The sequence below is a fragment of the Babylonia areolata genome, chromosome 27 (genome assembly GCF_041734735.1).
Source record: "Babylonia areolata isolate BAREFJ2019XMU chromosome 27, ASM4173473v1, whole genome shotgun sequence".
Lineage (NCBI taxonomy): Eukaryota > Metazoa > Mollusca > Gastropoda > Neogastropoda > Buccinidae > Babylonia > Babylonia areolata.
Window position 1 is genome coordinate 28,957,225 of NC_134902.1, and position 23,768 is coordinate 28,980,992.

Consider the following 23,768-nt stretch of genomic DNA (forward strand, 5'->3'; position numbering starts at 1 on the left):
AGAGCGCGTCGCTACACTACAGCGCCACCCTTTTTTTTTTCTTTTTTTTTTTCCTGCGTTCAGTTTTTTTTTGTTTTTCCTATTGACGTGGATTTTTCTACAGAATTTTGCCAGGAACAACCCTTTTGTTGCCGTGGGTTCTTTTACGTCCGCTAAGTGCATGCTGCACACGGGACCTCGGTTTATCGTCTCATCCGAATGACTAGCGTCCAGACCACCACTCAAGGTCTGGTGGAGGGGGAGAAAATATCGGCGGCTGAGCCGTGATTCGAACCAGCGCGCTCAGATTCTCTCTCGCTTCCTAGGCGGACGCGTTACCTCTAGGCCATCATTCCACTGTCATAATGTTGTTATTTTTATGTTGCTGTTGTTCTTGATGATGTTGTGATTTATGGTGTTGCTTTTGATGAAAATGTCAATTATTGTGTTGCTGCTGTTTTGACATGGTCTTCGAGGTCGGCAGCGCGATGAATATAACTGTAAAAGTGGACTGACAGAAGATGCTGTGTGATTCTTTTCCAATTCAGAAGGGATAACCGTTAATTTCTTTTCAACTTTCCTTCTTCTTCTTTTTTTTTTATCTAAATTTAAAGCATAATTGTCATTGATGCGTGGTCGAAATCTTTCTTTTATATGTTTAAGATGAGGCATGTTCGGATTAAAAAAAATACCGTTTACCTTTTTAATGACCTGTCACACTTAGTCTTACTGGCGATAGGAAAACCTTTGTTTCTGTCTTAAAATTTGTGACGTTGCTTTCAATGTGTGGCTTCATTGCTTGGGAGATACAGATATTTTCTGTATATGGTGTTTTTTGAGGTTTTTTTGTTTGTTTTTTGTTTTAGTTTTTTGTTTTAGTTTGTTTTTTTTGTTTTTGCTTTTTGGTGTGTGTGTGTTGTTTTTTTGTTTTTTGTTGTTGTTTGTTTTGTTTTTTGGTTGATGTTCTTTTAAGATTGCAGATTTATAATCCGGTGAAGAGAATTGTTTCTATATCTTGTATACACCGCGTTGTCTGAATTCTAGGCCTGTTTTACCTATACCCCTGGAATTAGTTTATGTGCATTGCGTGTTAAACCCTTGTTGCAACATTTTCTCTTTATTTTGACAGAGATGGACTGCAGTTAAATCAAACTGCTCGTTTTATGGAAGATATCCCCTGGAGCGTATGAGCATAAATCCTGATGTGTTGTTTCCGATGGAACTTCTTCTCCTTCTTCTTCTTCTTGTTTATTTCGGTGCATTTGCTGATGACTAGCAACATACAAAAAAAAAAAAAAAAAAGATTTAGCAATGCATTGACTGGTTTATAATTGAGAATCGCGTGCGCGCGTATGCGTGTGCGTGAGTATTTGCGTGTGGGGTGTGGGGGTTTGTATGTTCGTGTTGGAAGAAGGGTTGGGGGTGGAGGGGGGATTGGGGCGAGGGACGTTCGTTTAATTTCCTTGTTATAACCGCACGCGAAACATGGAAGCTGAACTGTTGAATGAATTGATGAAGAAAAAAAGAAACACTGCGATTTGAACATGTCTTACTGTGGACCCTAATGTTCTCAGTTTGTAATGTCTGGCAGTGATGTGTTAAATTTTCGTAATGTAATAAGCTCATGTTAGCATGTCTTTTTGTGATATGCTCATATTAGAATAGAATAGGATATGTATTTGTTACCAAGTGTACCGAGATCACAAGGGGGGGGGGGGGGGGGTAGTACATAACAAGGTACGAACATAAATCGAAAAATCATACACAAACACATATACAGTAGACATATTAGCATGTCTTATTGTAAAATGCTCATGTTAGCATGTCTTATTCTAAAATGCTCATTTTAACATGTCTTATAGTGTTGCGCTTTGAGTCCTCTGGTTATTATGGTAAAACGCAATGCAGATAAATTCCACTATTGCTGTTATTGTTGTCGTTGTCGTTGTTGTTGTTGTTGTTGTACCATGAATATATCCGGCAACAATTACAACGCTGTGTTACTTATCCAAAACGGCAGTTTTCCGACGATGTAATTTAGTTCCCAAGACGTGTTTTATGTCGTCAGTAAAAGAACTGTTTTCGTCCTATACCAGTCCTCGTATGCCTAATGTTTTCTGTTTGTTAAACATTCGTTGGTGTAATATGCCGTTGTTGCTGTTGCTGCTGCTGCTGTTGCTGCTGCTGCTACTGTTTTATTTTTGTTTGTCGTTTGTTTGTCATTGTTGTTGTTTTGTTTGTTTGTTTTGTTGATGTTGTTGTTTTTCTTATGATATACCTCCAGAAATAGGCCATGACCAAAATGTATATGTTAAACGTATGTGCTACTGATTACTATGACATAGTTATTATGGAGTGCCAAGTATTGGTTTGATTATTTCCATGTTGTTTAGTTGATTGTGTAATTTATATACAAAATAAAACGGCGGCCGACCCAAGAAAGTCCGGGTAAAAAAAAAAGTACAATGGACAAATGAACTGTGATCTTTTAGATGATGAAGATGATGATTATGTCTAACTTTATTATGGCCTTTAGATGATGAAGATGATGATTATGTCTAACTTTATTATGGCCATGTGTAAAAATGCACGTGTTTGGGTGTTTTGCAGTGCAGTAAATGCTAAGGTTTGTATTCCGTTTCTTGTTTGTTTTTGTGTTGTTGGTTTTTTTCAAGGTATACACTCATCAAACATACTAACCGTCAACATGTGTATGCTCGTGGGTACAGAATGAAAAGAACTTAAATACAAGTCTGAAAAATAGTAATGATAAATAACAATAAATAGATAATCAATGATAAATAAGTAATAAATAAGTAAATAAATAGATGGATAAATAGATAATTATATATATATATGCTTAACTGTCATTTTACTGAAACAAATGCACGTGGGAGAGTGCCACAAATAAGATTGTTGTTACATATAAAAATGTAACAAATACCCAGGCTCCCACCTTCCGCTACCAATTCCGACCAAGGACAATAACGAAATCATGTTTATCTTCATTTCTTGCACATTTATTCTTCTGGGTACTTAGAAATAACGAACCCCCTTCCCACAACAAATATCATCATAAACACATTCTTACCGTCGGCCTAACGCTCTCTCATTCGATTCAAATCCTAACCTACTTCAAAAAATTCAAATCATTCTAGACATAACACTAAAAGACGAACTCAGACGAAGAACCAAAACTTACATTTTGAATCCTGAGGAGGAGGGAGCCAGCTAAACAAAATAACACAAGGAGGGTCGCTGGTGCTAGAGGTAACGCGTCCGCCTTGGAAGCGAGAGAATCTGAGTGCGCAGGTTCGAATCACAGCTCAGCCGCCGATATTTTCTCCCCCTCCACTAGACCTTGAGTGGTGGTCTGGACGCTAGTCATTCGGATGAGACGATAAAGCGAGGTCCCGTGTGCAGCATGCATTTAGCGCACGTAAAAGAACACACGGCAACAAAAGGGTTGTTCCTGGCAAAATTCTGTAGAAAAATCCACTTCGATAGGAAAAACAAATAAAACTACACGCAGGAAAAAATACAAACAAACAAAAAAAAAATGGGTGGCGCTGTAGTGTAGCGACGCGCTCTCCCTGGGGAGAGCAGCCCGAATTTCACACAGAGAAATCTGATGTGATAAAAAGAAATACAAATACAAATACAAAAGTCTGGCACTTCAAATTTCAGATACATTCATCCTACTTTCATCCTACAGCATTCTCTCTACAAATTTCATGCTCACATCTCTCTCTCTCTCTCTCCCATACAAAAAGTGAAGCGGAACCGTTAACTGCACATCCCACCTTCCGACTCTCCCATCCGACCAATCAGAAGGGAGCACACAAAAAACCGTGCAGTTCCTTCCCTCACAGACAAGAGACTGTTGCTGATTAACTTTAGTACTGAATAATAAAGATACGTGAATAAACTGATAAGACTGTTATATGTATAATATTGAGAGCATGGTTCTTCCCTCCTGAATGCATCTGAAATTTGAAGTGCCAGAAATTTGACTGTGCTTTCATATCTGTGAAACTGCATGTTTGGTGTATATCTGTTACGCATGTGTGGGTGTATGTGTGAATGTGTGTCTTCATGTTTTACATTTATTTGCTTATTTATCATCATTATTGTCTTATTTATTTATTGTTATATTTTATTATTATTATTATTACTACTACCTTTTTATATTATAATTATTATTTATTTATGTAAGCTTATCTATTATCTATTCACCTTTTTTTTCTTTTTATCAAGGCCTGACTAAGCGCGTTGGGTTACGCTGCTGGTCAGGCATCTGCTTGGCAGATGTGGTGTAGCGTATATAGATTTGTCCGAACGCAGTGACGCCTCCTTGAGCTACTGAAACTGAAACTGAAACTTCCCTCCGCTGACAAAATATGACACAGTGGGTCAGTGTATGGACCAATGATTCTTTTTAATTCCACTGTTTTTCATTCACATTTCTTCAAATAACAACAACAAAAAAGTTGATCATATTACATCTCCAACCCACACGCTTGATTGTCCAAAGACATGCATGTAAGGAGCCAGATATTTGTAATAAGCGATACAGTTAGAAAATTCCAGATATTTGTAATAAGCGATACAGTTAGAAAATTCCAGATATTTGTAATAAGCGATACAGTTAGAAAATTCCAAATATTTGTAATAAGGATACAGTTAGAAAATTCCAGATATTTGTAATAAGCGATACAGTTAGAAAATTCCAGATATTTGTGATAAGCGATACAGTTAGAAAATTCCAGATATTTGTGATAAGCGATACAGTTAGAAAATTCCAGATATTTGTACTAAGCGATACAGTTAGAAAATTCCAGATATTTGTGATAAGCGATACAGTTAGAAAATTCCAGATATTTGTGCTAAGCGATACAGTTAGAAAATTCCAGATATTTGTACTAAGCGATACAGTTAGAAAATTCCAGATATTTGTACTAAGCGATACAGGTAGAAAATCCCAGATACTTGTGATAAGCGATACAGTTAGAAAATTCCAGATATTTGTACTAAGCGATACAGTTAGAAAATTCCAGATATTTGTGATAAGCGATACAGTTAGAAAATTCAGAATATTTGTAATAAGCGATACAGTTAGAAAATTCCAAATATTTGTAATAAGCGATACAGTTAGAAAATTCCAGATATTTGTACTAAGCGATACAGTTAGAAAATTCCAGATATTTGTGATAAGCGATACAGTTAGAAAATTCCAGATATTTGTACTAAGCGACACAGTTAGAAAATTCCAGATATTTGTGATAAGCGATACAGTTAGAAAATTAAAGATATTTGTACTAAGCGATACAGTTAGAAAATTCCAGATATTTGTGATAAGCGATACAGTTAGAAAATTCCTGATATTTGTACTAAGCGATACAGTTAGAAAATTCCAGATATTTGTGATAAGCGATACAGTTAGAAAATTCCAGATATTTGTAATAAGCGATACAGTTAGAAAATTCCAGATATTTTTGATAAGCGATACAGGTAGAAAATCCCAGATACTTGTGATAAGCGATACAGTTAGAAAATTCCAGATATTTGTACTAAGCGATACAGTTAGAAAATTCCAGATATTTATACTAAGCGATACAGTTAGAAAATTCCAGATATTTGTGCTAAGCGATACAGTTAGAAAATTCCAGATATTTGTGATAAGCGATACAGTTAGAAAATTCCAGATATTTGTACTAAGCGATACAGTTAGAAAATTCCAGATATTTGTGATAAGCGATACAGTTAGAAAATTCCAAATATTTGTAATAAGCGATACAGTTAGAAAATTCCAAATATTTTTAATAAGCGATACAGTTAGAAAATTCCAAATATTTGTAATAAGCGATACAGTTAGAAAATTCCAAATATTTCTAATAAGCGATACAGTTAGAAAATTATGTCTTGAAAGTCTTAATATCTTCTGAAAGCAACACTCTACCATTTTCAGATCAGTTTGATATCACGCAGAGGTGGAAAGAGGTGGAAAGAATGAAAGGAACCAGGTAGGTTTATGTGTTTCGCTTAGACGTGTGCAAACATAAACTCCGTTTTCATCAATGTTAGATGTTTTATGAACAATTGCCGAAAAAAACATTAACAACAACAGTTTCAGTTTCAGTTTCAGTAGCTCAAGGAGGCGTCACTGCGTTCGGACAAATCCATATACGCTACACCACATCTGCCAAGCAGATGCCTGACCAGCCGCGTAACCCAACGCGCTTAGTCAGGCCTTGAGAAAAAGAAAAGGTGAATAAATAATAGATAAGCTTACATAAATAAATAAATAAATAAATATAATATAAAAAGGTAGTAGTAATAATAATAATAAAGAAAATAATAATAATAATAAATAAATAAATAAGACAACAATGGTGATAAATAAGCAAATAAATGTAAAACATGAAAACACAGATTCACACATACACCCACACATGCATAACATATATGCACCAAACATGCAGTTTCACAGATATGAAAGCACAGTCAAATACATATAAACGTACGTGAGCTCCAACACACACACACACACACACACACACATACACATTACCCTGCACCTCCTCTAACAACAACAACAACAACGTCAATTATCTTCAGTAACACACACACGGAAAAAACAAATGTTGTGTACTCTCACCTAGTCTCTCTCTGTCTGTCTCTGTCCCTCTCTGTCTCTGTCTTTCTTTCTTTCTTTCTTTCTCTCCCCCTCTCTCTCCCTCTCTCTCGTTCTCTCTCTCCCTCTCTCTCTCTCTCCCTCCCTCTTTCTGTCTGTCACTCTCTCCCCCGCTCTCTCTCTCTCTCCCCTCTCTCTCTCCCTGTCCCTCGCTCCCGCTCTCTCTCTCTCTCTCTCTCTCTCTCTCTCTCTCTGTAACTGTACAAAGCATTTAGATACAGGGAAATTCTCACTTCTTAATGTTCCTGATTAACCTGATATATCCATCGCTGCATTGTTTTGATCTTTATGTCTTAAATGTTATGATTATTGTCTGTTCACTTTCCCCTTCATGAGGGGCCTAGGCCTAAAATGAATAAACCATCTGAATCTGAATCTATGTAACTGTGTACCTGTTTTGTAATTAATAATCATGTATAAATGAAAGCCTTTTTTTTCTTTTTCTTTTTTTTCTTTTTTGATAATAATTTTTTTACATCTGTAAAGATACCGGAGACACCTGTTTACCTCAAACCATGTTATCTACAGCCATCGGAAATGTTGATGTTTTTGACTTTCTAGTTCATTATCAATCAGTTGGTTCACTTGTTCTTGTATCTTTCATTTTATCGTGTGTGTTTTTTTTTTTGTGCGTGTTTTTTTGAGGGGGGGTTTTATTGTATTTTCTGATTTTCTTTATTTTGTTTGATTATCATATTTCATTTTACATTAGTGTTTTGTTTTTTAAAACAATATTGCACATCTGGGATGGGCACCAAAAAAAAAAAATGAAGCCTAATTATATGCAAACTGCATTTACTGTTATATTTATATTTTTTGTATTCTCTAAACTTGGCACTTTGACCTCTTATTCTGACACAACAACAAGAGGAGTCATTATTATCATTTTTTGTTCAAACAGGAACTTCTTTTGCTAAGCATGGAAGTTTTATTTATTTTGCAAACGTTTTTGGTGCAGATAGTGAAAAAAGGGAAATTACTCTGTAATTAATGCTAGGGGACTTAATTCGCTTTAAACTGATCTTTCTCATCTAAAACATTACATTTTGAAATTATACTCAATACATAAAAAGCTTGTGTGTTTTACTCTCAGTCACAAGTGAGTCTTGAAGGTCTTGCCTCTCTTGTCTTTATTTTGTTTGATTATCATATTTCTTTCATTTTACATTAGTGTTTTGTTGTATAATAATGTTTTGCACAGACCTAGGGTAGGCTCCCAAGGCCTCATACGTCTCCTTTTTTTTTAACAGATTTCGTGTAGCGTATATGGATCAGTCCCTTCGCTTTGACGTCTCCTTGAGAGTGAAAACGAAATCGGATTCTTGTTAAAATTAAGACTTCCACGTCTTCGAGGTCCATTAAGTGACATTCTTCATAATTCGTGTGTGTTCTATTTATTTCCTGTGTTCATCTATGGTGCCACTGTCCAGCTATCCTATTTTTTGCTCCATACAACTGTCTACAACTCACTCCAACATGCATTTGTTTCAGTGAAATAACAGTTGTTTTGTTTTGTTTTTTTCTTTATACTGTGATTTGATGAAACCTTACCTGCACGAAAGTATGTCTTCACAAGTGGTCATTGGGAACGTTGTCGTTGGTTTATTTTCTTTTGTGGTTTTGTTATTTTTGTTTTTTGTTTTCGTCGGATCTTTTTTTATTTCGAGGGGTGGGGGGGGGTTGTTTTTTTTACTTTTTATATTCATTATCAGTTGTTTCTATTGTTAGATTAACAACTTCTCCTCTTTCTTTTTTTTTAACGAAGTCCATTAAGTGATTTTCTTTAATTGTATTTGTTTTGAATATTCATATTTAATTCCATCCTCCTTCTATCCCGTTTTCTCCACAAACTTACAATTTTACCGCCCTCCCCCTCCCCCCCCCCCCCCCCGCCATCCACACACCCCTCCCTCCCCACCCTCATCCCCCCCGCCCCCCTCCGCCCCCCCCCCCACACGCACACACACACACACACACACATCTCCTCTATCAAACGATAACATTCAAATGTGAAACTTGGTACACCTTCGTTAACTCACTCAGTACGGCCAGTCCTCTCTTCTCCTCTACACAGACCCCTCGGATGTCCAGTGGGTGTCTGAATGACCCAACATTTAGCTTCAGTCGTCAGAATTGTGGTATTCTTTGTCAACATTCACCTCTTCGGTATAAGAGCCTTCCTCTTGCAATATTTTGATGATGGTAATTGGGGTGAAACGCTGTTAACGTCGTCTCTTTCGCCGTTCGTATGGAGAGAGTTAACTAAATGTCTACAATCACCAGTATTTGTGACAGGGAAATTAAACAACAAAAAAATTCACTCCTCACCCCTCTCCTAAAATTTTTATTTACTTTTTTTTTTTTTGAACGATAACATTCTATTGTTAAAAATAAAATAAAAATTATTGCTTTAACAAGATGTCTACACTCACGTGACGTGACGATAGATCAAACAGAATTCCTTTTCCTCTCAGATTAGATCTCATCTCTAATTGTTACACATTACACTGTCATGTGTCCTCTTGCACTCATTAACCCCAGAAGACCCAATCACACTAAAAAAAAATCACGTGCCACCCATGTCTCGGCGATGAAACATTCACCACTGTGAAGCAGGTTTTTTTTTTTTTTGCTTTTGAGCGGTTGTCACGTGCGGTATTTTGAGTGTGATTGGGTTCTTCCGTGTGTTGTGATTTTTTTTTTTTTCGTGGGGATGGTGGGGGTGGGGGGTGGAGGAGTGGGGGGGGCGGGCAGTTTGGGTTGTTTCGGGGTTTTATTACTTACTGGAAGTCGTTCATAATGTATTTGCCAGCTCCATGTATTTCCGATGTTGCTCGTGGTGCTCTGTTATTGTCGACAGTATCTGTTGTTTTCCGACGGATGTGTTTTTGTGTGTACGCTTGCGTGCGTGGTGTGTGTATATGTGTGTGTGTGTGTGTCTGCACCTCGCCCCCCCCCCCCCCCCCCCCCCCCCCCATCCCCTCCTCCCGCTCCCCAACCGTTTCCTCCGCACCACCATCCTCATTTGTGTGTGTGTGTGTGTGTGTGTGTGTGTGTGTGTGTGTGTGTGTGTGTGTGTGTGTGTGTGTGTGTGTGTGCGTGCTTGTGTGTGTGTGTGTGTGTGAGTGTGTTTGTATGTGTGCGTGTGTGTGTGTGTGTGTGTGTATGAGTGTGTGTGTGTTTGTGTGTGTGTGTGTGTGAGTGTGTGTGTGTGTGTGTGTGTGTGTGAGTGTGTGTGTGTGTGTGTGTGTGTGTGTGTGTATGAGTGTGTGTGTGCGTGCTTGTGTGTGTGTGTGTGTGTGTATGTGTGTGTGTGTGTGAGTGTAATTCAGGCAAATAACCCCATAAAGATGTTCCTCTTTTGCAGAATGTTTATAAACACCCCGTTTCCCCACCTTCCCCTGTGTCCGTATAATGGCCTGTGCCCGATGTACAATAAACCATCTGAGTCACACACACACACACACACATAATATAAGCATGTTTGCTGAGACAGAAAGACAGAGAAGGAAAGATATTAAAAAAAACAAATAAAATAAAATAAAACCCACCTCACACGTCTGCCATTTTAACAAATATACAATGATGTATATGTCTTGCCCTGGTTTGTGTCCTGCAAACAAAGGAAAATATCAATGAACATTGGTTTGCGTGTTTGTTTGTTTTTGGTTTGTTTCATGTCAGGGGAGGGTGTGGGGGGTCTGTGTGCCTGTTATGTATATTTGTTTTGGCGTAGGGTGGGTGGTGGTTGCTGTTATTTGGAGGGCTGGTTTGTCCTTGTTTATCGGTTGTTTTGTTTTGTGTTATCCTATAAATCAGTGTTTGCAATTCTTTTGTGGCCATAGAACTCAAAACTAAGCGGACGGACAACGCTGTTGAATTTTTATTCCTTAGGTTGAATTATCTTCTTCTTCTTCTTCTTTTTTATATTCTTCGACTTTTTGCGGGGAATTCGGTTTGTCACAGAATGTGACATCGAAGATTCTTCATTGCAACATCCCAATCATTTCCCAGATATTGGATTTTTCAGATTAAGAATCTTCTTCAGGAGATGGATCAAAGCTAGATCGTCAGCTTCTTCTTCTTCTGCGTTCACTCGTATGCACACGAATGGGCTTTTACGTGTATGACCGTTTTTACCCCGCCGTGTAGGCAACCATACTCCGTTTTCGGGGGTGTGCATGCTGGGTATGTTCTTGTTTCCATAACCCACCGAACGCTGACATGGATTACAGGATCTTTAACGTGTGTATTTGATGTTCTGCTTGCATATACACACGCAGGGGGTACAGGCACTAGCAGGTCTGCACATAAGTTGACCTGGGAGATCGTAAAAATCTCCACCCTTTACCCACCAGGCACCGTCACCGTGATTCGAACCCAGGACCCTCAAATTGACATTCCAACGCTTTAACCACTCGGCTATTGCGCCCGTCATAGATCGTCAGCAAGAATAATCGTTTGGTGACAACCAAAAAGTCCTGAAACAACACGTGGGCAAGAAAAAAAAAAAGAGATACACAATCACACTCATACATGCCTTTTTTCAATTTTTTTTTTTGTTGTTGTTTTTTTGTTGTTTTTTTTGTTACTCAACAATACTTCTATGTATCTGTGTTCTACGATCCGTTTAAACTAATATCAAGTGAAAATGGTGTTAAATCAAAGAAATGAATGACAGAAAATAAATGGTTAAAATCTATCAGTGTGAGAAAGCACACATAGACAAATCTGGTGTGGGGGGGGGGGGGTTCACATGAATCGTTTTATTATTTTGATGTATATGTTTGAACGGTTATACTGGTCTTATTCTCGTTTGTTTGTTTGTTTGCTTTTCTTTTTTGTTTGTTTGTTTGTTTGTTTTTTTCTTTGGGTTGTTTTTTTTTTTAACAACGTGAATATTCCAATAAATGCATTGCGTAAAGCATTAAAAATATTGAATTATGGTGTATAATTTTTTTGTTTCGTTTTAAATTCAGATGTTGATGAATGAAATGCGTCGGATCAGTCTCAGTTTTAAAGAGTTGTCAGAGCTTACGGACTGATCCAACAATGCTGGCAACCTCACATCTTTTTTGGCTTCTTTTTTTTTAAGAAAAGCGTGTGTCTGGTGTACCCATTATTCCAACGCGCTGGACTTGAAAGCGAACCATAACTTTTGTATAAAACGTTAACGTAATAAAATAAACAACTAAGTGAGTAATGATAATAATAATAATAATAGATACTTATATAGCACAATATCCAGAAATCTGCTCTAGGTGCTTTACAAAAACGCTTTGTTAACATAAAACATTACATCTATGTTACATACACACACCAAAATATGACTACACACACACACACACACACACACACACACACACACACACACACACAACACACACTGTGTACATACATTTTAACAATACATGTGTATCTAACAGCTACCCTAACACATACGCACACATAGGCAGGCACAAACTTACATAAACGCACGCGCACACAATACACATTCATATACATGCATGTAGTTATGTACACATACATATGTATACATATAATGTTGTTATCTATATTTACATTGTTGTAGGTTAGTACTTGTTGATATGCATATACATATTCTCCTTCCCATGACACCTCATTCAATACACACCACAATCTCTTTAGACTTTTTTTTATATAGGCTACTTTTCCTCTGATACATAACATGAATACTTTTTTTTACACTAATATTCACATACATTCCCTTTCCTTTATCCACTACTTTACTCCTTTCCGTCTAAAAACACTTACAGTGAATAGACGTTAAACTGAAGAAAACATACATAGTCAAGCACAGCTAACGCAAAGGAAGTGGACCTGCCACAATTGAAGTTACTGCTGAGGGGAAAAGGTGAGTGCACGGAAAAATAACTCTTCTTTTTTTTCTTTTTCTTTTTTTAATGAAAGATACGTAGAACGCAAAGAACCCAGTACTACCAACCAGAAATCTTACATCAAGTGGAAAAACACAATAGTTACAGTAGAGATTTCGCTGTCGCGATTAAAATATTGTTACATTCTAAGCGTCGTGTCACGGAATAAATGGTCTCACAAAACAGGTGTTGTGTGTACGATTAACATTATAACGAATGTTCGATGTAACAACATGGCGTATTTCTTTTGTTTGTCAAAGAGCAAGTTGTTGTTGTTGTTGTTGTCTGTTTGTTTGTTGGTGGTGGTTTGTTTGTTGTTGTTTTTTGTTCGGGGCGGGGGGTACTTTTTGGTTGGGGTTTTTTTTTTTGTTTGTTTGTTTTTTTTGTTTTGTTTTTTTTTTTTTTTTTTTTTTTAATCAACGGGGAATTAAATGGAATGTAACACTTTGTCATGACACCTCAAGGTTTATAAGACTCAAAACGATACAAATATGATATGACGATACATACATACATACTTATATATATATATAGAGAGAGAGAGAGAAGAGAGAGAGAGAGAGGCATCCTTGCCTTCAAAAACGACATTCAATACACAAGCAAGCGTGCATGTACACACACACACACACACACACACACACACACACACACACACACACACAGAGGGAGAGAGAGAAAGAGAGAGAGAGAGAGAGGATGGCGGGGGATGGGTGGGGGGTGAAAAACCACATTATCAATCAAATGGTAGTCTGAACGGAAGAGACGAGTTTTGAGAAGACTTTTTAGATTGAACTCCGGGTGGGGAAGGGGTGCGGGGGGGGGAGGGGTGAGGGGGGGATCCACATGACGGACCTAGAAGATGCAGTTTGTTCCATACTATTGGGCCGAAACAGGAGTTATTTACCCCCCGCCCACCATTTTCGCCCAGAGCGGAAATCGGCCTGTAACCCTGACCTTAATTTCAGCTGTCACAATTGTTGGCTCTTTTTTTTTTTAAATAAAAATAAAAAAATAAAAAAAGGAAACAAAATTTCAACACCGTCGCCCCGCCCACTTCCACAAAGGACGAGATTGTTGCCATTGTCCCTTCCTGTGTTGGAGACGTATGTCAACTGTGGCTTTCTGATTGGCTGAGAGATCGTGTCAATCAGGGGGCTGTACCTCTCTTGTCAATCTCCATATGAAATGGGAATAAAGAACTTTTGTTTTTTGGTGGTTGTTGTTGTTGTTGTTGTTTTGCTTTTGTTTTGGTTGGGGTTGGGGGATTTTTTGTTTTTGTTGTTGTTTGGTTTTTTTTTGTTGTTTTTTTCAGAAATCCAATTATATGAGGCTGATTTTACATCATGTTTTTTTGTCGTTATTGTTGTTCTGACTTAATGGGGTTTTTTCTCTTGTTGTATTTTGTACTTTCCAATCACTCAGATCAGAAAGAAATATAGAACAAAAAGCAATGTTGGTTGAATAAGTTTTTTTTAAAGACCAAATACAATCAAATACATCACACAGAACAAACAAAAAAAAAGGCTAACTGACAAACAAAATAAATGAAATGACAAAAGTTGTGATGCAATATAAATGAAATCGTTTCCTTGTTTAATTGTTCTGTCGTTTTCTGATTTGGGATCTGTCAGTTCTCTGGCCAGAAAGTTGCAGGTTGATAAAGGTGTCATGAAAAAGGGTCAAAGGTCCCATAGCCGCTTACAACCAACGGGGCAGTGACTTCACATCCACTGTGTCCGGGGCTTGGCATAGGGAGGCGGGGCCCAGTGCTCTCTTTCCGCCGTTCTAACCTTCCTGTACCTATTTACACCTAAAGGTTCAAACGATGAGGAAGTCAGAGTAAAAATAGGTAGTTGAACAAGAACAAGAAGAACAAAACTTTAATCTCCAGGCCTCCGGCCCCTAGAAAGAGGTCAAAAGTACACAATATGGTGATCACTCAGCCACAATAAAATGTAAAATACGTACTAACTTAACCTGTAGAACAAAAGTGCTTCTCGTGCATTGTAAATTAATTCTTTCATCATTTTTGTCACAGAATTCCTGTCGTATCTTCGGGGCATTAAATATATAAATGCATAGTTTACGAATACTGTAAACAGAACCATTCTTCATCAAGTGAACATACGATTGACCTTCAGAGTTCAGATGTTTTTGCCGCAGGATATTGTAAAGGACACAATTGTTTATAAAATGGTTTTCATCTTCGATTACATACAACGTTTATATGCGTAATTTGAATTACATTTGAATGTTCTTCTAAAAAGAATGATCCATTTATTGGGAGCAAACCAAGCCGTAATTTTACCAAACAGTCCCTAAAACACTTTTTATCCACATATTCAAAATATTGCTCACACTGAAAACCAGTTTTAAACAGTCTGTAGTTATGATACATATATATCTTTAGACATTACTGACTCGTCCCACTCCTGCATAAATATATCTTTCATTCTTTGTTTGCTCACAACCAACGCCTTGTTGCAACCAGACATAAAAATAGGTAGTTGAGAGACACAGAGAGGGAGACAGGCTGGGATGATTTTTTTTGAAATGCTCTTTGATTAAAGTTTTGATATTACTGTTGTTAATTGTTCTCAGCAAATGTAAAAATGCTCTTGGATGTGCCAAATGTAAAAATGCTCTTGGATGTGCCAGAATGTAAAAATGCTCTTGGATGTGCCAGAAATGTAAAAATGCTCTTGGATGTGCCAAATGTAAAAATGCTCTTGGATGTGCCAAATGTAAAAATGCTCTTGGATGTGCCAAATGTAAAAATGCTCTTGGATGTGCCAAATGTAAAAATGCTCTTGGATGTGCCAGAAATGTAAAAATGCTCTTGGATGTGCCAGAAATGTAAAAATGCTCTTGGATGTGCCAGAAATGTAAAAATGCTCTTGGATGTGCCAGAAATGTAAAAATGCTCTTGGATGTGCCAGAAATGTAAAAATGCTCTTGGATGTGCCAAATGTAAAAATGCTCTTGGATGTGCCAGAAATGTAAACTTGATACGATCTGTTTGGATGCTTCAGTATGTAATGTGTCTCTCAAGTGTGTGTCTTCACACTGTATTGTCAGCTGCTGCTGTGTGTGTGTGTGTGTGTGTGTGTGTGTGTGTGTGTGTGTGTGTGTGTGTGTGTGTGTGTGTGTGCCGTGGAAGCTGCGATACATAGACTAGAAATAAAGTGTGTTAAGGAGGGGGGTAGAGGAGGTGCAGGGTAATGTGTGTGTGTGTGTGTGTGTGTGTGTGTGTGTGTGTGTGTGTGTGTGTGTGTGTGTGTGTTGGAGCTCATGTACGTATTTGATATCTGTGAAACTGTGTGTTTGGTGCATATCTGTTATGCATGTGTGGCTGTATGTGTGAATGTGTGTCTTCATGTTTTACATTTATTTGCTTATTTATCATCATTGTTGTCTTATTTATTTATTTATTATTATTATTCTTATTATTACTATTATTATTATCATTATTTTCATTACTACTACCTTTTTTTATATCATAATTATTATTTATTTATTTATGTAAGTTTATCTATATTTTTTTTTCTCAAGGCCTGACTAAGCGCGTTGGGTTACGCTGCTGGTCAGGCATCTGCTTGGCAGATGTGGTGTAGCATATATTGATTTGTCCAAACGCAGTGATGCCTCCTTGAGCTACTGAAACTGAAACTGAAACTGAAACTGTGAGCTGCTCGACCACATGTTGATTTTTTCTTGAGAGATGATAGAATTGACTTTGACTATGTTTTCGCACTCGTCCTTAAAGGCTGAACACGAGTTTTTAGAAAAAAGTCATAGGACCCCATCGGGGTACTGCACACACACACAGAAATTGTGTGCAGTTTCAGTTTCAGTTTCAGTAGCTCAAGGAGGCGTCACTGCGTTCGGACAAATCCATATACGCTACACCACATCTGCCAAGCAGATGCCTAACCAGCAGCGTAACCCAACGCGCTTAGTCAGGCCTTGAGAAAAAAAAGGTGAATAAATGATAGATACTCTTACATAAATAAATAAATAAATAAATGATAATTATGATATAAAAAAGGTAGTAGTAATGGTAATAATTAAAATAAAATAAAATAATAATAATAATAATAATAATAAATAAGACAACAATGATGATAAATAAGCAAATAAATGTAAAACATGAAGACACACATTGTGTGCGGAGGGGCATGGGGGGGGGGAATTCAGGATGTTAACCTATGTGTATGTGTGTGTGTGTGTGCGTGTGTGAGCGTATATCGTGTGTGTGTGTGTGTGTGTGTGTGTGTGTGCGTGTTGTGTGTGTGTGTGTGTGTGTGTGTGTGTGTGTTGTGTGTGTGTGTGTGTGTGTGTGTGTTGAAATAATGGTCTGATGATTGGTGATCGAGTCTGCAATGAAAATACACGCGCTTGCATCGTTTCCAAATTTCGGCGGATGTAAGTCAACGTTATCTATGAAAACAAATCTATGTAGAAAAGCCTGCAACAAGAACAAAACAAATTCTGAAGAAGAAAAAAAAAAAAGAAAAAAAGAAAACAAAGAGCCACACAGGACAATGAATATTGTTGCATAACAAAGTCCGTCTGTAAACATGTGAACAGGACAATGAATATTGTTGCATAACAAAGTCCGTCTGTAAACATGTGAACAGGACAATGAATATTGTTGCATAACAAAGTCCGTCTGTAAACATGTGAACAGGACAATGAATATTGTTACATGACAAAGTCCTTCTGTAAACATGTGAACAGGACAATGAATATTGTTGCATAACAAAGTCCGCCTGTAAACATGTGAACAGGACAATGAATATTGTTGCATAACAAAGTCCGTCTGTAAACATGTGAACAGGACAATGAATATTGTTGCATAACAAAGTCCGTCTGTAAACATGTGAATATTTATTCGCCTTTTTCTTCATTTTTTTTTCTCTTCCGTTTTTGTTTTTGTTTTGTTGTTGTTGTTTGTTTGTGTGTTTGTTTTGTGTGTTTTTGTTCCTTTTTGTTATTGGTTCTGCTGTCTTTCTTCTTTCCTTCTCATTATTCATTTGTTTATCTGATACATTTGTCTGTTTCATTTTTCATTTTTCTTTTTTCCTTCTGTCTATTATCTGTCTACCTTCATTTTCCTTCTGTTTCCTTGGTCATTGTCTCGTTTGGTTTTTGAGAGGGAAAGTCGTGACACTTCCTATCATCATATATTTGCCATTTCACACACACACACACACACACACACACACACACACACACACACACACACACACACACACACACACACACACACACACACACACACACACACACACACACACACACACACACACACACACACACACACACACACACATGCGCTCGAAAAGAAAGAAAACACACATACACGCGCGCGCGCACGCGCTTACGCCCACGCACGCACGCACACTCATAAAGAGAAAACACACACATACACACACACACACACACACACACACACACACACACACACACACACACACACACACACACACACAGAGGGAGGGAGAGAGGGAGGGAGGGGGGCATCACCCAACATATGAGCCACACAGATGGTCATAAACTATCCATCACTCACACACACACACTCTCAGCAGCCAACAGGGCGGAGAAAACCTGCTGCTGCCAATATAATAAATTATATAGGATGAGAAAATGTGTTTTTATGAGGATGTAAGAGCCGCAATGGCTGTGCAGATAAATAACCTTTTATATATAGAGAGAGAGATTATATATTATATCAGCCAAGGAACGAGGAATGAATGGATAGGTGGGGATTTTGTTGTTGTTTTTGTTGTTGTTGTTGTGTGTGTGTGTGTGTGTGTGTGTGTGTTGTTTTTGTTATTAGTTTTTGTTGTTGTTGTTGTTTTGATTTTGTTGTTGTTGTTGTTGTTTTGTTGTGTTTTTTTGTGTGGGTTTTTTATTGTTGTGTATTGTTGTTCTTTTTTTCGGGGGGGGGGGGGGTCGGGGGGGGTTATTGTTTTTTTTTTTTTAGGGGGGCTGGGGGGGGGGGGTAAGTCGTTTTGATTTCGCGCGGGTTGTTTTTATTGTTGAGGATATCTGGCAGTGTCGTCAGTCGTCAGGTGGGGGTTTTTATATGTGTTTTGTGTTTTTTTTCACACACCCCGAAATAGACAATAGTCTGGGGAAATATGAACACACACACACACACACACACACACACACACACACACACACACACAACTCGTACTCCATTTTCATTACAGTAAGATTAATCTTCATTTATTGGGGAAAAAACCTGAATCATGTACATAACATGGAACAGGGTATCCTCAGAGATAGTGGTAACAGGTTCTGTACATTAGTGCTAACTGTCGCTCTCGCCAAAATTGATCGGATGTTTTCTTCTAAAAAAACAAAAATGACATAACAGTTGCAGAAAACTCACTCATCAGTCTAATATTACTGCAGATTTTGACCTGAATACTATGAGATCCACATTTACTTCAAAAGCGATTTGCATTTGTGGTTGTAGAAATTATCTGCCATGCATATCATTAATTTTGTGCATGTTAACAGCTGAAAACGTTTTAACCTTATTTAGTATCACAAAGTCTGCCAGTTTCATCTGGTTCCATTGGAAACACTCTGTGACAACAATCATCTTTGAGAAAGTTTCAGAATTTAATTAGGAGGTCCCATTGGCTCTCTGTTGTAATCATGCCAGGCGATTTCCCGGGGGGGGGGGGGGGTATCCTTTTTTTACACTTATTTTGGAGCGACCGCGTGGGGGTGGAGGGGCAGAGGAGAAAAGAAGAAAAGAGAACGGAGGAGAAATGATGAGAAAGAAGGAGAGATTAGGAGAGAGAGACAGAGACAGAGAAATATGAGGGGTGTGGGGTAAGGTAGTGGGTGATCAGTTGAGTGAAGACTGAGGTGGGAGGAAGAGGTGGGATTTCCTTTAGAAGTTAAAAATATCGACATTACACTAAAGAACGAACGAACACACACACACACACACACACACACACACACACACACACACAAACAAACACACACACACACACACACACACACACACACACACACACACACACACACACACACAAACACGCACGCGCGCACGCACACACACACTCACACGGGCACACTTAAAATTGCCTTGACAAAGATTATGGACACGTTTAAAACCAATGACCACAAACACAACTATATGTTATGCATAACCTGTACTGGATAGAACTGTAGTTGAAATTTATGGAATAACCTTCAATACTAACTTTGAAAAGTATTAATTAAAAGAACGTGTTCTTAAGAAATTTCATTGACTATTTTGAAGAAAGATGGACAGTAAATGCTAGCCTATTAGATATTGGTCTACTGCTTCACTTATTATTTGAGAAATGTTTTGTGCATGCTTGCTTTGGTTGTGTACATGTGTTTTTCGGGGAAACTCGTGTTTGTAAAATGCGGTGGGGGGGGGTGTGTGTGAAATAACCGTGTGAGCATAATTATGTGTCTATGTGTGGATGAGAAATGCAGTGTATATGTTGTTTGTATTTGCACTTTTTTTTCTTTTTTTTTTAGATTTACTTTCTGTTTCCTGTTGGGTTTGTTTTTTCTTCTTTTCTTCAGATTGCTTAGTTTAAGCAATTGTTGCTTATTCAATGTTCCATCATGAAATAAAAATTTCGACTTTGACTTTCACACACACACACACACACACACACACACACACACACACACACACACACACACACACACACACACACACACACACACACACACACACATACACACACACAAAAAAAAAAAACAACAAAACACACACACACACACACACACACACACACACACACACACACACACACACACAGCACCACCTCCTCCACCTTCTCCTCCGGCATCAGCAACAACGACAACAAAATGAACAATCAAACAAACAAACAAACAAAAAAACGCCTCTTCAGAAATAGAAATCTGCGAGCGGAGAGAAATGAAAACATGACGGAAGAAAAGTTTTGTGTTGTGTAAAAAAAAAAAAAATTGTCACAGTTCTGTTCAGCAAAAGAAAAAAAAGAAAAAAAGCTGTAAATATATGGAAGAAAAATGAAATAAAACAAAGCGAAGCAAAATTAGATAAAAACATTGAAATATAACAAAACTGAATAAGATATAGATTAATCATATCAAACAAAATTTTATCAGATAAAATAAACCAAAAACCAAACGAAGTTTTATGCTGCGTCAAAAAAGAATGGAATCTTGTCATAATTCCGTGCAGCAAGAAAACTTTTAAACAAAATATCTATGATAATAAAAAAAAAAGAATTTTAAAGAGAAACTAAAGCAAAACAAAAAAACAGAATTTAAATGGTTTCATAATCAAATAATTAAGAGAAGAAGAAAAAACAGAACAAAACGAAACAATATGATTTATATAATCCAAATAAAACACAGTTATATTATTCTCTTTTTTGATTAAATAAACCAACCCTTGCACACAACACCCCCCCACCCTAACCCTAACCCCTCCACCCCGCCAAAACAAACATGAAAAATAGAACAAATATATTTAGATACAGGAAACAAGAGAGTTAACAAATAAATAAGTTTGTTTTTTTTCAAAGATCGAACACAGGTAACAGCTGATAAGATATGTGACAACTTTACAAGAAAAGGCGAAACAAAACAAAACAAGATTTGCACAAAAGCAAGTTACTGGTTTGGTTTTGTTGTTATTGTTTATTTATTCCCAGATAATATTTTTTGTCGTTTTGATTCTCTTGCTTGTTAAGGTTAAGACAACCCACACTGACCGCCGCACGCTGAAATGAATCCTACTGCCAGCCTTGAAATTCTGTTGTTGCTGCTTTCGCTGTTTGTGTTGCTGTCGTTATTGTTGGTGATGGTGAGGAGGAGGAGGGGGAAGAGGATGGTGATGATGATGATGATGATGATAAGGAGGAGGAGGATGGTTTGCTGTCTGTGAAGAATGACAGTGGGTTGTAGGGGTGGGGGGGGGGGGGGGGGCACGGTACTGGCTTACGATATATTTCACATCCACAGTGATGAACTAACTTGTTTGCGGAATGGATTTCATGTTGAAACTTGAGAAAAAAGTGTTCTCGAGTTTTTCATCTGAAAAATGTGTGTGTGTGTGTGTGTGTTCGTGTGTGTGTGTTCGTGTGTGTGTGTTCGTGTGTGTGTGTGTGTGTGTGTGTGTGTGTTTGTGTGTGTGTGTGTGTGTTCGTGTGTGTATGTGTGTGAGAAAGAGAAAGAAAGAGAGGGGGAGAGAGACAGACAGACAGACAGACAGACAGTGTGTGTGTGTGTGTGTGTGTGTGTGTGTGTGTGTGTGTGTGTGTGTGCCCTACAATAGGCCCTACAATATATACAACACACAACAATACAACACACTACAATACAATACGATACAATACAACACACTACACTACACTACAATACAACACAAAATACAATACAACACAATAAAAACATTCTACAATATATACAATACAACACACAAAAATACAATACAATATAATGCAACACACTACAATACAGTACAATACAACACACTACATTACAATACAATACAGTACAACATAACACAATACAACATACTACATTATAATACAATATGATACAATACAATGCAATACGATGCAACACAATACAAAACAATACACAATACAATACAATGCAATAAATACAATACAATACAATACAATACGTGGAGTAATGGCCTAGAGGTAACGCGTCCGCTTAGGAAGCGAGAAAATCTGAACGCGCTGGTTCGAATCACGGCACAGCCGCCGATATTTTCTCCCCCTCCACTAGACCTTGAGTGGTGGTCTGGACGCTAGTCATTCGGATGAGACGATAAACCGAGGTCCCCGTGTGCAGCATGCACTTAGCGCACGTAAAAAGAACCCACGGCAATAAAAGGGGTTGTTCCTGGCAAAATTCTGTAGAAAAATCCACTTCGATAGGAAAAACAAATAAAACTGCACGCAGGAAAAAAATACAAAAAAAAAAAAAAAAAAAATGGGTGGCGCTGTAGTGTAGCGACGCGCTCTCCCTGGGGGAGCAGCCCGAATTTCACACAGAGAAATCTGTTGTGATAAAAAAGAAATACAAATACAAATACAACACAATACAATACAATACAATACAATACAAGGCGAAAAGGAGTGGGTGGCAGGGGGGGGGATGACAAGGTCTGTGTGAGGGGAAAGGGGGTGGGGGTACATGTGAATGTGATAGTTTCTCTTGTTTTGCTTTTTTTTTTTGTTTTTGTTTTCTTGGTTTTATGTATCAGTATCAGCAGCTCAAGGAGGCGTCACTGCGTTCGTTGGACAAATCCACATACGCTACACTACATCTGCCAAGCAGATTGCCTGACCAGCTGCGTAACCCAACGCGCTTTGTCAGGCCTTGAGAGAAAAAAAGATAGTAGTGGTAATAATAATAATAATAATAAATAGATAAATAAAAAATTAAATTAAAAGACAATAATGATGATGAATAAGCAAATAAATGCAAAACACACACACACACACACACACACACACACACACACACACATGCATGCATGCATGCATGCGTGCATGCATAACAGATATGCAACAAACATGCAGTTTCTTGGTTTTATGTATGATAATTGAAAAAAAATATATTTATAAGTGTTTGTTAAAAAATAGCTAACATTTTCAATTGTTTTGGGGTTTTTATTTGGTTTTTTTTTTGGTTTTTTTACTTAATCTTTTTTCTTTTCTTTTCTTTTTTTTTAAAAATTGTTTTACTAGCAGTTTCCAGTCTCAAGAGATTTATGAAAGTGATTGTTTATACATTTGACAACAACAAAAAAATGTTTTGGTTTAAATGATGTTTACCTTAAGTCTTAAGAAATTCTCTAGTGATTCATTTGTGAGTGGGGTTTCTTATGTTGGAAGTGATGATTCTTAATGTGCGTGTTTAATCAGAACATATCTCCTTGACAGCATGCACGAATGCGACGGGGGGGTTTTTCGGTACTGGAACTGCCATTCAACAATTTCTAAGGATAAATCTACAGTAATATTGTCAATTCGAAGAGAGTGTTTCGTAGTGGGGTTGTTGTTGTTGTTGTTTTTTTCAATACTTGTTATTTCATTTCATCGTGAAATAAATCACGTTGTCGTGTTTCATTACTTTTACTCATAGATCTTTTAGTTCTACTTTTATCACGTTCGTAC

The 23,768-nt window shown here is 37.5% G+C and overlaps 1 long non-coding RNA gene across 1 annotated transcript in view; it reads right to left on the reverse strand.

Moving 5' to 3' along the window:
- LOC143300974 (uncharacterized) overlaps window positions 1-23,768 on the reverse strand; it is a 124,564-nt gene that overhangs the window by 43,595 nt on the left and 57,201 nt on the right. Inside the window, exon 2 of the long non-coding RNA XR_013057720.1 lies at window positions 10,225-10,286. This is a non-coding gene — a long non-coding RNA (uncharacterized LOC143300974). The remainder of the gene's footprint in view (window positions 1-10,224; window positions 10,287-23,768) is intronic.